General features: G+C 36.7%; 1 non-coding gene across 1 annotated transcript; it reads right to left on the reverse strand.

Moving 5' to 3' along the window:
* Nucleotides 1-14,583: 14,583 nt before the first annotated feature.
* Nucleotides 14,584-14,689, reverse strand: LOC121209271 (small nucleolar RNA R71). Its single transcript, XR_005904387.1, has one exon. It is a non-coding gene; the product is annotated as a small nucleolar RNA R71 (small nucleolar RNA).
* Nucleotides 14,690-15,884: the final 1,195 nt, after the last annotated feature.

Here is a 15,884-nt window from a genome sequence, read left to right on the forward strand (position 1 = left end):
CAGAGTTAGCTTTTTTGCTCTAGGTGTATACCAAAGATGCGTTAGATTATCCCGGTTTTTTGCTCTAGGTGTATACCAAAGATGCGTTAGATCATCCCTAGGTATTACAATATTTACAAATTTACTCAATCAAACAATCACAAATTCAACCATCTATCATACATACTTGCATGGTTGTTTCCTTATATTCTCTATATCATTTGGTACATTTCATTGCTTAATACTTATTTATAGTGTAATATATAGAACTTAGTAATCGAATAATAAAAAATTTAAAATCATCTACTATCATGCAAAATTTACTATAAACATAATCAACCTATATACATGCTCCTAACCAATCACTTGTATTTTTACAAGTTCAAGCATACAATCGACAATAAAAATTAAAAGAGAAGAATAAAAATTAGAACAAAATTTTCTATGTTACCCCCCACATTTTAGATAACATTTTCCTCAATGTGTAGCCCTGAAAAGATAAGGAAAGAAGTTACTCAATTGATCGTGGTAGTTCTGTAATCTCTTGGTAGGTGCTCCCTTCCATTTTTCGTTGAAAGCTTTGAATTATTATGTTTCTTTCGTGTGATGTTCTACATAAAAAACTTAAAAAAGAAGAATAAAATAATAATAATTTACTGTTAATCCTACTCCTAAAAGTAACAAATAAAAATTATCGCAAAACTATTATAGTGTTAAAATTAAAGAGCCAGTTCAATCTTCTTCCTCCTCCTCATAGGCTATTACCTCTTTTCCTACCTCTTCACTTTCCTATTCTTTCTCTTCCTGTTAGGTTTACGTTAGGCCAAACATGTCCGATAGATAATTTGAAACTTTCATGTTGTTTCTTCGTGCAAATTCTTGAAGAACTGGGCCCGTTTCTTGCATCTATCATATCATCTCATCTATTTTTGATTCACTGCTCTCACCTATTTCTCTTCAACATGTCACTTTTACTTTTCTTTTAAACAAAGCAAGGACGTCCATCTTCTCTTTTCTCCTCTGGTTCAAATCTATAATCTGTTTTTAGTTGAGTTATACACAAATAGTGTACATAGAATCCTAATTAAGCTCTTTGTTGGGCACATGAACTGTTCATTCTCTTCCATAGGAACCTCTGTACTTTTGTAATGTGCCATCACGAGATGAGGAAAGAAAATCCCAACCTTCTAACCGTTGAAACAATGCTACATACTTTGATGGATCCATTGCCCTATACATATATATTTCTTCTGTAAAATGCCAGAAAATAAAATAGCCCGAAATTATTGACATTAGAAACGTTAAAAGCATGTGTTATTCTAATATGTTGTAATTTGGTGTAGCAGACTAAACTAATTTATGCACTTTAGGAGCTTGAAAGCAAGCATTTTCATTAAGTATTAATTATGTTTTCGTAAGTTTTTTTTTAAGTTAATAAAATGTACAAATTGAGTCTTTTATTGACCTTAGGGGCCGAATAAGACCAAAAGGTGAGCTAATGACCTTTGTAAGTGTCTAGGAGACCATTAGAAGGTGTAATAAATCGATACTAGTTGCTATGTCACAATATGGAATACTTAATGTCGCAACATAGAGAGCATAATGGAGAAATCATGAAACTACATTCGATGTCCCGACATAGACTAAAGGTGTCACAACATACCCCTAAAAATATCCTAAGAGGAGTACACTGATTGTTATGTCCTGACACAGGACCTGGTGTGCTGCGACATCGACTCTGGATGGGAATTAAACATGAGATAAGGGTATTTTGGCCCGTACAATCAAACATAAAGCTCGAGAATGTCAGCTGACCTAGGGTTAAGGACGATGACAATATAAAATGTATAAACAGGATCTTTTGTCACATGTTATGCATAGAATTCACTTAGCTAAGAATTAGTCTTTTAATTTCAATTTAGTCTTAGGTTAGATTTATTTTCATTCGTTCCTGTTCTATTTTGAAAGGTTTGTATTGTGCGATCAATCTTAATACAATCAGGCTCTTTCATAAACTCTATATTATCAATTTATTGAGCATGTTTCCTTTTTATAATTATTTTATATTAGTTATGGAGGCCATGAGGAACTAATCCCTCTATGGGGGATTAGTGAGTGAAGGTATGATCTGTTAACTGTTTTATAGGGATACTCAACGGATCAGATGTATGGGAAAGGAATAACGTAAAACAAAACCTAGGCCTAATAACCTTAGGAAGTCATCAAGGTGGGAATTAACCCAAAATTGGTATAGCTCATCCGTGAACACCTTCACCCCAAACCGATCTAGATTGTAAGGTTGGAAGATAAGTAATACTTATCGACTCATTATTTGAGTAGAAGATCAGAAGATCCTGTTGGGATAGTGACTAGTTGATTGACGATGAACCCGAAATAATAGTTGATACCGATTATTGAAGCGAGCAAATCACCCATAATCAGATTCGATTATTTCTATTCTTTTCAATCTCTTGAATTTTTGTTCTTTATGTTGTTTTATTTTTTCTATTATTATAAAAACCCTAAAAAATCCTTTTATTTTACCTTCTTACTATAATTAAACTAAAGTACTAATTAGATCTTTCAATGTTTAGGTTAAAATTGATCTAGCACTCGCCTCCCTTGGGTACAATCCTCAGAGTACTCACTTACACCATTGTAACCATATTACTACTTCACCCGTATACTTGCAGATATTGCCTCATTTATATATCTTTTACTGCAATATTCACACTCTAGATGTTAGTACATCTAGAGACGATCAAGTTGTTGGTTCCATTGCCAGGGAGGCAACGTCACTAGTTTGATTTTAATTTTTGCACTTAGAAAGAATAAATAGGAAATATTTGGTTATAGATACAATTTTATTTTCTTTAACTATTGCTAATAATCCTCTCTCTCTGGATTTAGTACATGACTCGTAGTAGAGACACACCTATTGCAGTAGTCACAAATCTAGAGAGAATAATTTGAAGAAATCACCAACAGCAGTAGCAGCAGTAATAGAAGCAAGATCCACCACCACCTGCTGTAGATAATGTGCCACACGAGAATCCATTGTTTAGCGATGCTGATGATAACACCTTAAGGAACCCACTAACACCACCACAACTATTCGTAAATGTGCATATGGCTTGTAACGAGAGAACTTTAAAAGATTACTGTAACACCCCACACCCGTGCCCCACGCCAAGTCGGAATATGAGGTAGTACCTAACTTAAACTTATGCATATAGACATTTTCATAACACCAAAACATGGTCAAATTAAAACTTTTTCAATTTTATTTATAAACTCCTTAATAAGAGCATAGCAAGCCCAAAACATCCATTGGAACCCATTCGGAAACAATCCGAGTCCTTTAAAGAATCTAAAAATAGCTCTTAACATAGGGGCACATTCCCATGTGGGAAGGGTAACACACCCGTGTGACATTTCAACATGGTCGTGCTATTGGCCCCTGTGTCTCACACGGCCTAAGCAACACAGGGACACGCCCGTGTCTTATACCTGTTTGGAATTAATTCTAAGTGCACACCTACAGGGGTTTTTACATGGCCTAGAACACGCCCGTGTCCTTCAAACGGCCATGACATGCCTATATCATAGCCCATGTGTAAAAACTTAGACATTTTGTTTCTGACGTCAGCAATTCTTAAGGGTCACATGGCCAAGGCACACGCCCGTGTGCTAGGCCGTGCCCTTCACACGGCTGAGACACATGGTCGTGTCTCTGCCCGTGTGTTTACTACCATGCATACTAACTTACATTTCTTACGTGCAGGGGACACACGGCCATATCACACGCCTATGGGGTGACGCGTGTGTGACACAAGGCTTAGACACACACCCGTGTGCCTACCTGTGTGGACAAAATAAGACTATTAACCAAGCCTTTTTGTTACCCTTACTTATGTAACCTGTACAGAAATCACTCTATACTAACATAAGGGCACATCACATAGCCAAAATAACCATAATGGACAACAATTCATTTATGCAATTTACTCATCCATGAAAATATCATCTACTATTTATAAATCAAAATGAGTATTGACCATCATCCATGGCCTTATACAAAATGAGTATCATATTCATCATATGAGCCAACACATTATGGCTAACTAACAAAACACTAAACAAAGACTCGAGTCCCTATACATGCCAGAAAACAAAACAATGAAACTAGCTATACCAAGGTCTTGAGTGATAGTGTGATAAAAGCTTTTGATGCCACTGGATCCCTGATGCTAGCTTGGCGGCACTATAAGGACAAAAAAGAAAGGAGGGTAAGCGTGGGAGCTTAGTAAGTACATATATGCAAATAAAGTGTAAGTATAAGAAAATCATATTCATCCAGCGGTAGCTTGTCATGCTTAAAAGATAGAAATCACATAATGTCTCTATCTTACTCTTCTTTTCATTCATGTATACTTAATACACCTAATTCTTTACTCAGGTCCTAACCATGAGTTCGGTATACATACCTCATCAAAATATTTACTAACTAAATCTTTAGGTTACCCATTGAACTCTCGAAATACATATGGATACGTGAGGAATTTGCATCTAAATGCCATATAAGAAATTAGGGATACCTCATGCTATGAAATGCTCACATTTGAGCTACTCATGGGCCTTTTATCAAGTCAGCACCCGGACCCCATAGCTATTATGTAACATATGCTAATTGAGCCATTCACGGGTCTGTACACAAAGTCAGTACCCGGACCCACATTACCTATAGCATTTATCTCACGAACTTAGACCCAATTCATGAGTTCAGACCATATAATTTTCATAACATGTCCCTTTATATCCTATGCTATGTCTAAGGTTCAACGGGGTTTCATATCTAATCGAATAGCATCGCATTTGCCCACATTGTAATTTACTCGTATAACATGTCATTTAAACATTCATGGCAACAATTAGAATTTAGATACATAACAATAATAAGTTAATTACACACGTATATTATTAAAATATACCAAAGTAAGCTTCAATAACACATTATTTACATATGTACTTACCTCGATACAAAATGATGAAGACAAGCTTAATCCTCGTAAACTTTGTTCTTACCCCGATCAAGACCCGAACGTTTCTCTTGATCTAAATTAATAAAATTCATTTATTTTGTCATCATATCAATTTAGACGCTCGAAAGTTCATTATTGGGCAAAATGACTATTTTGCCCCTAGACTTTCACAAAATGACCATTTTACCTTATGCTAGAAAATCAATTTTTATCTAATTTCTTCATATTATATGCCTAGCTAAGTACTTTTTATACTTGAAGCAATCCAAAATTTCCATTATTTCTCACATTTATCAACAAATTTCCAACTTATGCAAAATAGTCCCTATTAGGGTTTTCATGAAAAATCCCTTCATAAAAGTTGTTTATTACACATGTAATACTCATATTCTTCCATAAAATTTCAGAAAACTACACATATGCTCTCATGGAAATACCCTAATCTCTCAACGATTTTGCAAAATAATCCCTTTCATAGGAAGCTTATGTTACAAGGAGTCCAAAAACACAAAAATCATCAAGAATAACCTTATAAATGACTCACTTGTAAGAGATGTTAATGGCTGATATTTTGAGCTCTCAAAATCCCCTCTTTTGAATATGAAAATTGGTTGAAGAAGAAGAAATAAAAAGATGAAGCCTTTTTTTTGTTTTATTTTATTTAAAACTAGTCAAAATTTGGTGACGAAAAGACCACCTAATTTTGACTTTCCCATCAATTTGTCCCCCTTATGGCCGGCCACCTTATTCTCTAAGGGTATAATTGCTCTTTAAGGCCTCCAATTTAGGTTTTTTAGCTAATTGACACTCTTATCTAACAAACTAAGACCTTTGCACTTTAAGCGAATTAGTCTTTTTTCACAATCAGACAAGCAATCGCAGAAATTAAATAACCAAAATTTTCATGTACTTATCTAATCATGCTCCAATCATAAAATGATATTTAAAATAATTCCCTCGACCTCGGTTTAGTGGTTCCAAAATCATTATTCCAACTAGCCCTAAAATCAGGCTGTTACAATTCTTCCCCCTTTAGGGATTTTCGTCCTCTGGGCTCCTATGTGGTCTCTTCAACCCCATGTCGCTGCCATAATACTATCACAAGGGGAACGCTCTTATTTCTCAATTGCTTAACCTTTCTAGCTAGGATCTTAATAGGTTCATCACCGTAGGACATATCCGGATGAATCTCAACCTCTGTTGGCGCAATCACATGCGAAGGGCCTGATCTATATCGACTTTGCATGGACACATGAAACACGTTGTGAATCATTTCCAATTTTAGTGGTAAGGCAAATCGATAGGCAACCGATCCTATTCTCTCGGTAACTTCATAGGGCCCTATGAAACGAGGACTCAACTTGCCTTTTCTACCAAATCTGAGAACTTTTCTTCATGGGGATACTTTCAAAAACACTCGATCACCAACTTGAAATTCGATCTCTTTCCATTTCAAATTGCATAGGATTTTTGCCTATCTGAGGTGACCTTCAAATAGTCACAAATCACTTTAACTTTCTCTTCAGTCTCCTTAACTAGATCGACCCCGTGAATCTGACTCTCTCTGAGCTCGATCCAATATAAGGGCGTTCAACACTTTCGCCCATATAAAGCCTCATAAGGCGCCATCTTCAAACTCGATTGATAGCTATTATTGTAGGCGAATTCAACCAATGATAAGTACCTTTCCCAACTACCTTGGAATTCGAGAACACAAAACCGCAACATGTCTTCTAAGATCTGAATCACTCTTTTTGACTGACTATCGGTTTGCGGATGAAATGTCATGCTGAAACTCAAATTTTTTCCCAATACCTCTTGTAACTTTTTCCAAAACCTCGAGGTAAATCTCGGGTCCCCATCTGTAATAATTGACAAGGGCACCCCGTGTAGTCTCACAATTTTAGAAACGTACAAGTCAGCCAATCTCTCAAGGGAGTAGTCGGTACGCACTGGTATAAAATGTGCCGACTTTGTTAACCTATCCACAATAACCCAAATAGCATCCTTTTTCTTCGGAGTTACCAGCAAACCCATCACGAAATCCATAGTAATCCGATCTCACTTCCACTCGGGGATTGTGATAGGTTGAAGTGGACCCGAAGGTACTTGGTGTTCAGCCTTCACTTGCTGACACACAAGACACTTGGAAATGAACTTTGAAATGTCCCTTTTCATTCCCGGCCACCAATACATTTTCTTCAAATCGTTATACATTTTCGTACTCCCAGGGTGTACTGATAAAAAACCACTATGTGCCTTATCTAATATCTTCCGAATCAATTCAGTGTCCTTAGGAACACAAATCCTATCTCGGAATCTCAAGCAACCGTCAGAACCGATCTAAAAATTTGATTCAACATTTGATTCGTACAGGGTTTTCTTGGAAAGTAATTCGCTATCACTCTTCTAAGTCTCAAAAATTTCTTGAAGAAATGTCGGTCTAGGTTTTAGCTCTGCTAGAACCGAACCATTCTCTGACAAGGTCAATCAGGAATTCATTGCTCTCAAAGCAAACAATAATTTTCTACTTAATGCATTGGTGACCAAGTTCGCTTTTCCCGGATGGTAATTGATAATCAACTCATAATCTTTTAATATTTCCAACCATCTATGTGGCCTCAGATTTAAATCCTTTTGGGTCATCAAGTACTTAAGACTTTTATGATCAGAGTATAAATGGCATATCTCTCCGAACAAATAATGTTGCCAGATCTTCAGAACAAATACTATGGCGGCCAACTCTAGGTCGTGTGTCGAATAGTTCTTCTCGTGAGGCTTTAATTGTCTCGAGGCATAAGCCAAAACTTTGCCCTCTTCCATAAGTACACATCCCAACCCATTCAAAGAAGCATCGCTATAAATCACGAACTCTTTTCCTGATTCAGGTTGTACTAGTACGGGAGCCTCAGTCAACAACATCTTCAACTTCTTGAAACTCTGTTGACACTTATCCGACCATTCAAACTTAACTCCTTTTTGAAGAAACCTTGTCATGATAGTCGCAATCATAGAGAAGTCTTTTACAAATCGCTTGTAATAACTGGCCAACCCTAAAAAACTCCTAACTTCAGTCACATTCTTTGGTGGTTTCCATTCAATAATAGCAGAAACTTTGCTGGGATCAACCCTAATACCATCACTCGAAACAATGTGGGCCAAAAAGCCGAATTCTCTAAGCCAAAACTCACTTTTACTAAATTTGGCATACAATTGATTGTTTCTCAGAGTCTACAAAATGGTTCTCAAGTGTTCGGCATGTTCTACCCTGCATCTAGAGTATATCAGGATGTCATCAATGAATACAACTACAAACTTATCTAGATATGGTCAAAATACTCTATTCATTCAATCCATAAACACGGCGAGAGCATTTGTTAAGCCGAAAGGCATGATAAGAAATTCATAGTGGCCATACCACATTCTAAAAGTGGACTTAGGCACATCTGCTTCTTTAACTCGTAGTTGATAGTAGCCAGATCTCAAGTCTATCTTAGAAAACCATGCTGCTCCCTTCAGTTGGTCAAACAAGTTGTCAATTCACAGAAACGGGTATTTTTTCTTGATCGTCCTCTTATTTAACTGTTGGTAATCTATGCAAAACCTCAAAGATCCATCTTTCTTTTTCACAAATAACACCGGAGCACCCCACAGTGAAAAGCTTGGTCTCACAAAACCCTTTTCGATCATTCTAGCAACTGTGACTTTAGTTCTTTCAGCTCAATCGGGGCTATCCGATACGGAGCAACCGAAATAGGTGTGGTCCCTGGCATTAGCTCTATACCAAATTTAACATCTCTATTAGGGGGTAACCCAGGCAATTCTTCCAGGAATACATCCACATATTCACTTACAACCGGTACTGAGTCAACCTTCAACTCCGATTCCTTAGTATTCATTACAAAAGCCAAAAAAGCTTCACATCCTTTCCTCAAACACTTCTAGGTAGACATGGAGGATATCACTATAGGCAAGTTCCCTGGCTCACCTGATTCAACCCAAAGGGTTTCACCATTTTCACATTTTAATTTAATAGCCTTTTGTCTACAATTTACTACAGCTTCATGCAATGTCAACCAGTCCATACCCAATATGACATCAAAGTCATCGAATGGTAACAGTATCAAATCGGCTGGAAAACAATGACCTTTAACTACTAAAGGACATTTCTTACATACTTTATCGACTATCACATGTTTTCCTAATAGGTTTGACACTTTAATCATAAATTCCATAGACTCAACAGGCATATTCGTGCTCAACACCAACTTCATGCACACATACGAATAAGTAGAACCAGGGTCAACTAAAGCAATAACAGTATTATCATAGAGAGAGAATGTATTGGTGATCACATCAGGAGAAGATGCATCTTCACGTGCACGTATGGCATAGGTTCTAGCCGGAGCTCTAGCTTCAGACTTTACGGTAGTGTCTCTCGTCACATTCATGCTACCAGCCCCAACTCTAACATTCTTCTGAGGTTTTCCTTTAAAATTGATGCCACTTGGCCTTGTACTCTGAAATTTCTCTTTATCAGTCATTTCAGGGCAATCTTTAATAAAGTGGTCTTGAGAACCACATCGAAAATAGGATCCATCGTTCATTCTACACTTGCCGAAAAGATTTCGACCACAATGCTGACATTCAAGTTTGGAAGATCTGACATTGTCCACGTTAGCCACTGATGTAGCCCGAGACTTAAAATCCAAATCTTGTTTCCTACAATCTCAGTACGAATGTCCAGCTGATGCATGAGAACAAGAGTAGGCATCTCGGGATTTCTTAAACTGTGATGGAAATGACTTGCTCGCATGCCTCTTCCTTACATCTCTAGTTTTTGCTTTAGTTTTCTTCTTTCCCTTGATTAATTCCTCAACTTTAAAGGCCCGATCAACGAGTACTATGAACTCTTTCAACTCAAGGACACCCAATGACAGTCTAATGTCCTCATTAAGTCCATCTTCGAACCTTCTACACATCTTGGCCTCGAAGGATACACACTCTTGAGCGTACTTACTAAGCCGGACGAACTCTCTTTCATATTCAGTGACCGTAATGCGGCCTTGTTTCAAGTCAAAGAATTCCTTACGCTTTTGATCCATAAATCTTTTACTGATGTATTTCTTCCAGAATTCCTCTTGGAAGAATTCCCATGTTACCCTTTCCTGAGGCACCATCAAAACTAACGTCTTCCACCAGTAGTATGCAGAGTCCCTCAATAAGGATATAGCACACTTCAAGCATTCTTCAGAAGTGCAAGATAATTCATCGAATACCCTGATGGTATTCTTAAGCCAGGATTCTTCCTTTTCAGGGTCACCATCTTTATTAGCACAAAACTCCTCGGCTCCATGCTTCCGGATCTTATCCACTAGAGGTCTATTCCGCCTCTCAAGGTCTATACCCTGGGGTACTACGGGGACAGGTTGAGGGATAGGTGAGGGTGGAGAGGGTTGAGTATTCAGGTTCGTTCAGACAAATTCTGTGTACCACTCATTTATCATATGGAGAAAGGCTTCTCGAGCCCCTTCTTCTCCTCCCTGACTAACCGTGGGAGGTCGATTATCGGATGGCATCGCCCCTTTGGTGGGGGTCAGCGCATTACTTTCTACGTCATCCGCCATATTCGATCAGGATCCATTACTATATGAAAAAAAATTTAAAAGATCAGGAGTCGTCACTCTATCACAATTTATTTATAGCATGTATAGCTAGACTCGTACAAACGCTACGTTAGTCCGAGAACTGACTAAATCGTAGCTCTAATACCATTAAATGTAACACCCCACACCCGTACCCCACGCCGGGTCGAAATATGAGGCATTACCTAACTTAAACTTATTCATATAGACATTTTCATAACACAAAAACATGGTCAAATTAAAACTTTTTCAATTTTATTTATAAACTCCTTAATAAGAGCATACCAAGCCCAGAACATCCATTGGAACCCATTCGGAAACAATCTGAGTCCTTTAAAGAACTCTAAAAATAACTCTTAACATACGGCACACGCCCGTGTGAGAGGGCCAACTCGCTCGTGTGACATTTCAACATGGTCTTGCTATTGGCCCGTGTGGCTCAAACAGCCTAAGCAATACAGGGACACGCCCGTGTCTTATACCCGTGTGGAATTAATTCTAAGTGCACACCTACAAGGGTTTTTACACGGCCTGGAACACACTCGTGTCTCTGGCCCGTGTCCTTCACACGGCCATGACACGCCTGTGTCCTATCCTGTGTCCAAAAACTTGGATATTCTGTTTCTGACATCAACAATTCTTAAGGGCCACACAACGAAGGCACACGCCCATGGACTAGGTCGTACACTTCACACGGCTGAGACACACGGCCGTGTCTCTGCCCGTTTGTATACTACCATGCATACTAATTTGCAATTCTTACGTGCAGGGGACACAAGGCCATATCACACAACCATGGGGTGAACCCTGTGTCACACACGGCCTAGACACACGCCCGTGTACCTACCCGTGTGGACAAAATAAGGCTATTTGCCAAGCCTTTTTGTCACCCTTACTTATGTAACCTCTACAAAAATCACTTTATACTAACATAAGGGCACATCACATAGCCAAAATAACCATAATGGACAACAATTCATTTATGCAATTTACTCATCCATGAAAATATCATCTATTATTTATAAATCAAAATGAGTATTGACCATCATCCATGGCCTTATACAAAATGAGTATCATATTCATCATATGAGCCAACATATTATGGCTAACTAAAAAAACACTAAACAAAGACTCGAGTCCCTATACATGCCAGAAAACAAAACAATGAAACTAGCTATACCAAGGTCTTGAGTGATAGTGTGATCGAAGCTTTTAATGCCAATGAAACCCAGATGCTAGCTTGGTGGCACTATAAGGAAAGAAAACAAAGGAGAGTAAGCGTGGGAGCTTAGTAAGTACATATATGCAAATAAAGTGTAATTATAAGAAAATCATATTCATCCAACGGTAGCTTGTCATGCTTAAAAGATGGAAATCACATAACGTCTCTATCTTACTCTTCTTTTCATTCATGTATACTTAATACACCTAGTTCTGTACTTAGGTCCTAACCATGAGTTCGGTATACATACCTCATCAAATTATTTACCAACTAAATCTTCAGGTTACCAGTTGAACTCTCGAAATACATATGGATACGTGAAGAATTTGTATCTAAATGCCATATAAGAAATCAGGGATACCTCGTGCTATGAAACGCTCACATTTGAGCTAATCACGGGCCTTTTATCAAGTCAGGACATAGCTATCATGTAACATATGCTCATTGAGCCACACACGGGTCTGTACACAAAGTCAGTACCCGGACCCACGTTACCTATTGCATTTTTCTCATGAACTCAGACCCAACTTATGAGTTCAAACCACATAATTTTCATAACATGTCCCTTTGTATCCTATGCTATGTCTAAGGTTCAACGGGGCTTCATATCTAATCAAATAGTATCGCATTTGCTCACATTGTAATTTACTCGCATAACATGTCATTTAAACATTCATGGAAACAATTAGAATTTAGATACATAACAACAATAAGCTAATTACACATGTATATTATTAAAATATACCAAAGTAAGCTTCAATAACACATTATTTACATATGTACTTACCTCGATACAAAATGATGATGACGAGCTTAATCCTCGTAAACTTTGTTCTTACCCCGATCAATACCCTAATCTCTCAACCATTTTGCAAAATAATCCCATTCATAGGAAGCTTATGTTACAAGGAGTCCATAAACACAAAAATCATCAAGCATAACCTTATAAATGACTTACTTGTAAGAGATGTTAATGGCTGATATTTTGAGCTCTCAAAATCCCCTTTTTGAAGATGAAAATCTGTTGAAGAAGAAGAAATAAAAAGTTGAAGGCTTTTTTTGTTTTATTTTATTTAAAACTAGTCAAAATTTGATGACCAAAAGACCACCTAATTTTGACTTTCTCATCAATTTTTCCCCCCTATGGCCCACCACCTTATTCTCTAAGGGTCTAATTGCTCTTTAAGGCCCCCAATTTAGGTTCTTTAGCTAATTGACACTCGTATCTAACAAAATAGGACCTTTGCACTTTCAGCGATTTAGTTTTTTTTCACAATTAGGCAAGCAATAGCTAAAATTAATTCACCAAAATTTTCATGTACTTATCTAATCATGCTACAATACATAAAATGATATTTAAAATAATTCCCTTGACCTTGGTTTAGTGGTTTCAAAATCACTATTCCAACTGGCCCCAAAATCGGGCTGTTACAATTATTCCCTCCTTTAGGGATTTTCGTCCTCGAAAATCTTACCAGTAAAAAGGTTTGGGTATTGGCTTTTCATGATCTCTTCGGACTCCCAGACTTTCACAAAATGACCATTTTACCCCTATGCTCAAAAATCAATTTTTATGAAATTTCTTCATATTATAAGCCTCGCTGATTACTTTTTATACTAGAAGCAACCCAAAATTTCCATTATTTCTCACATTTATCAACAAATTTCATACTTATGCAATATAGTCTCTATTAGGGTTTTCATGAAAAATCCCTTCATAAAAGTTGTTTATTACACATCTAATACTTATATTCTTCCATAAAATTTCAGAAAACTACACATATGCTCTCATGGTAATACCCTAATCTCTCAACCATTTTGTAAAATAATCCCCTTCATAGGAAGCTTATGTTACAAGGAGTCCAAAAACACAAAAATCATCAAGAATAATCTTATTAATGACTTACTTATAAGAGATGTTAATGGCTGATATTTTGAGCTCTCAAAATCTCCTCTTTTGAAGATGAAAATCGATTGAGGAAGAAGAAATAAAAAGATGAAGCCTTTTTTTTTATTTAAAACTAGTCAACATTTGGTGACCAAAACACCACCTAATTTTGACTTTCCCATCAATTTGTCCCCCTATGGCCGGCCACCCTATTCTCTAAGGGTCTAATTTCTCTTTAAGGCCCCCAATTTAGGTTCTTTATCTAATTGACACTCTTATCTAACAAAATAGGACCTTTGCACTTTAAGCGATTTAGTCTTTTTTTCACAATTAGGCAAGCAATCGCTAAAATTAATTCACCAATATTTTCATGTACTTATCTAAGCATGCTACAATACATGAAATGATATTTAAAATAATTTCCTTGACCTCGGTTTAGTGGTTTCAAAATCACTATTCTAACTAGCCCCGAAATTAGGCTATTACAGTTACGAACTACCAAGTTTAAAGACAGTCAAGGAAAGTATTACAAGGCCAGAAATGATTCAGATGATCCAAAATAATCTGCAATTTATAAGCATAATGACAGAGGATCTGAATCAACAATTGAAACGATTTCTTCAACTTTGTGATACTTTTAAGTATAATGGGGTCACTAATGATGTTATTCATCTTCGGTTGTTCCCCTTTTTTTTATTGATAACACATTTTCTTGGTTAGACTCATAGGCACCATGACCTATCATGAAATGGGATGAACTCGCTGCAAAGTTCTTACAAAAGTTTTTCCCTATCAGTAAAGTGGTTCAATTGAGAAGAGAGATTATTATTTTCAGACATATGGAAGGAGAAAGTTTCTATGTGGCTTGGGAACGTTTCAAAACATTGAAACAGAAATGCCCGCGCCACAGATTTCTTGAGTGGATGCGATTGTAGGTGTTTTATAATGGATTGGACATGAACACAAGATCAGGCCTAAACAGAGTAGAAGTGTAACACCCCAAACCTGGCCTGGACATTACGGCCGAATCTGGCGATGTCACATGAGAGTGTTTTTGAAAACGCATTGTCCTTACAATCTTTCCCATTATTAACTTTTACTTAGTTCGAGAAATCGTGTTCTAATCGATTTGTCTTAAATCATTACTTTTACGCGAAAGCTTTTGAAACCCAAATAACATTTGAAAACTGTTTCATTTACGAAAAATCTCTATTTATTTTAGGAAAATTGTACTTACTTGCGTTGCAGTTTATGAAATCCATAATCAACAGTTCAAAATCAAAAATTAAAATCAAACAGTCCCAAAGTCCATTGCACATAATGTAACACCCCTTACCCGTATCCGTCGCCAGAACAGGGTACGAGGTATTAACAAATTATAGTATATACTATTAAATAAAACCCAACAAAAAATATGGCGTGCAATTTGATCATGGATCATTATAACATATGCCATTAACAATACAAACCAATTTCAAAGGCTTCGTACAAAATGATAAGTTTGATACTATAAGTAGTAATTTAAACCTAGACAATTATGACACGTAACAAAATAACTAAGTCTGCTATACATGCCATATTTCAAAATGTTGAGTCAGATACCAAGAGTATTGATAGTGCGGGCGGATCTTCTACGATCTCTAACTCCTGTGCTAGCTGGATGACACTATAAGACAAAGGAGAGAAAAGAAAGTAAGCTTATAGCTTAGTAAGTAAGTATATAAATAACAAATAAGGAATCTAATATGTTTACAACATAACTCAATTATATCATATTTTTAATTTTACTGTTTACTCCAATTTGATCAAGCTGTCCCTCCTGCATCATGATCACTAAATAAATCATAACTCGAGTTACGAAACTAGAAATTCAAATCCGTAAAATTTCCATGAATCTAGACTCATAAATATTCTTACTACTTATTTTCTAGAATTTTTGGTTCAGCCAATTAGTACAGTTTATTAGTTAAAGTTTCCCCTGTTACACAGCTCAACTGATCTGACCTCTGTTCACTACTAATTGAATTTATCTCAGTACACAATTCAAATAACCATGAAACCTATTTCATTTAAAACTAGACTCAATAAGAAATTTATGCATATAAACT

Source organism: Gossypium hirsutum, chromosome A10 (genome assembly GCF_007990345.1).
Source record: "Gossypium hirsutum isolate 1008001.06 chromosome A10, Gossypium_hirsutum_v2.1, whole genome shotgun sequence".
Lineage (NCBI taxonomy): Eukaryota > Viridiplantae > Streptophyta > Magnoliopsida > Malvales > Malvaceae > Gossypium > Gossypium hirsutum.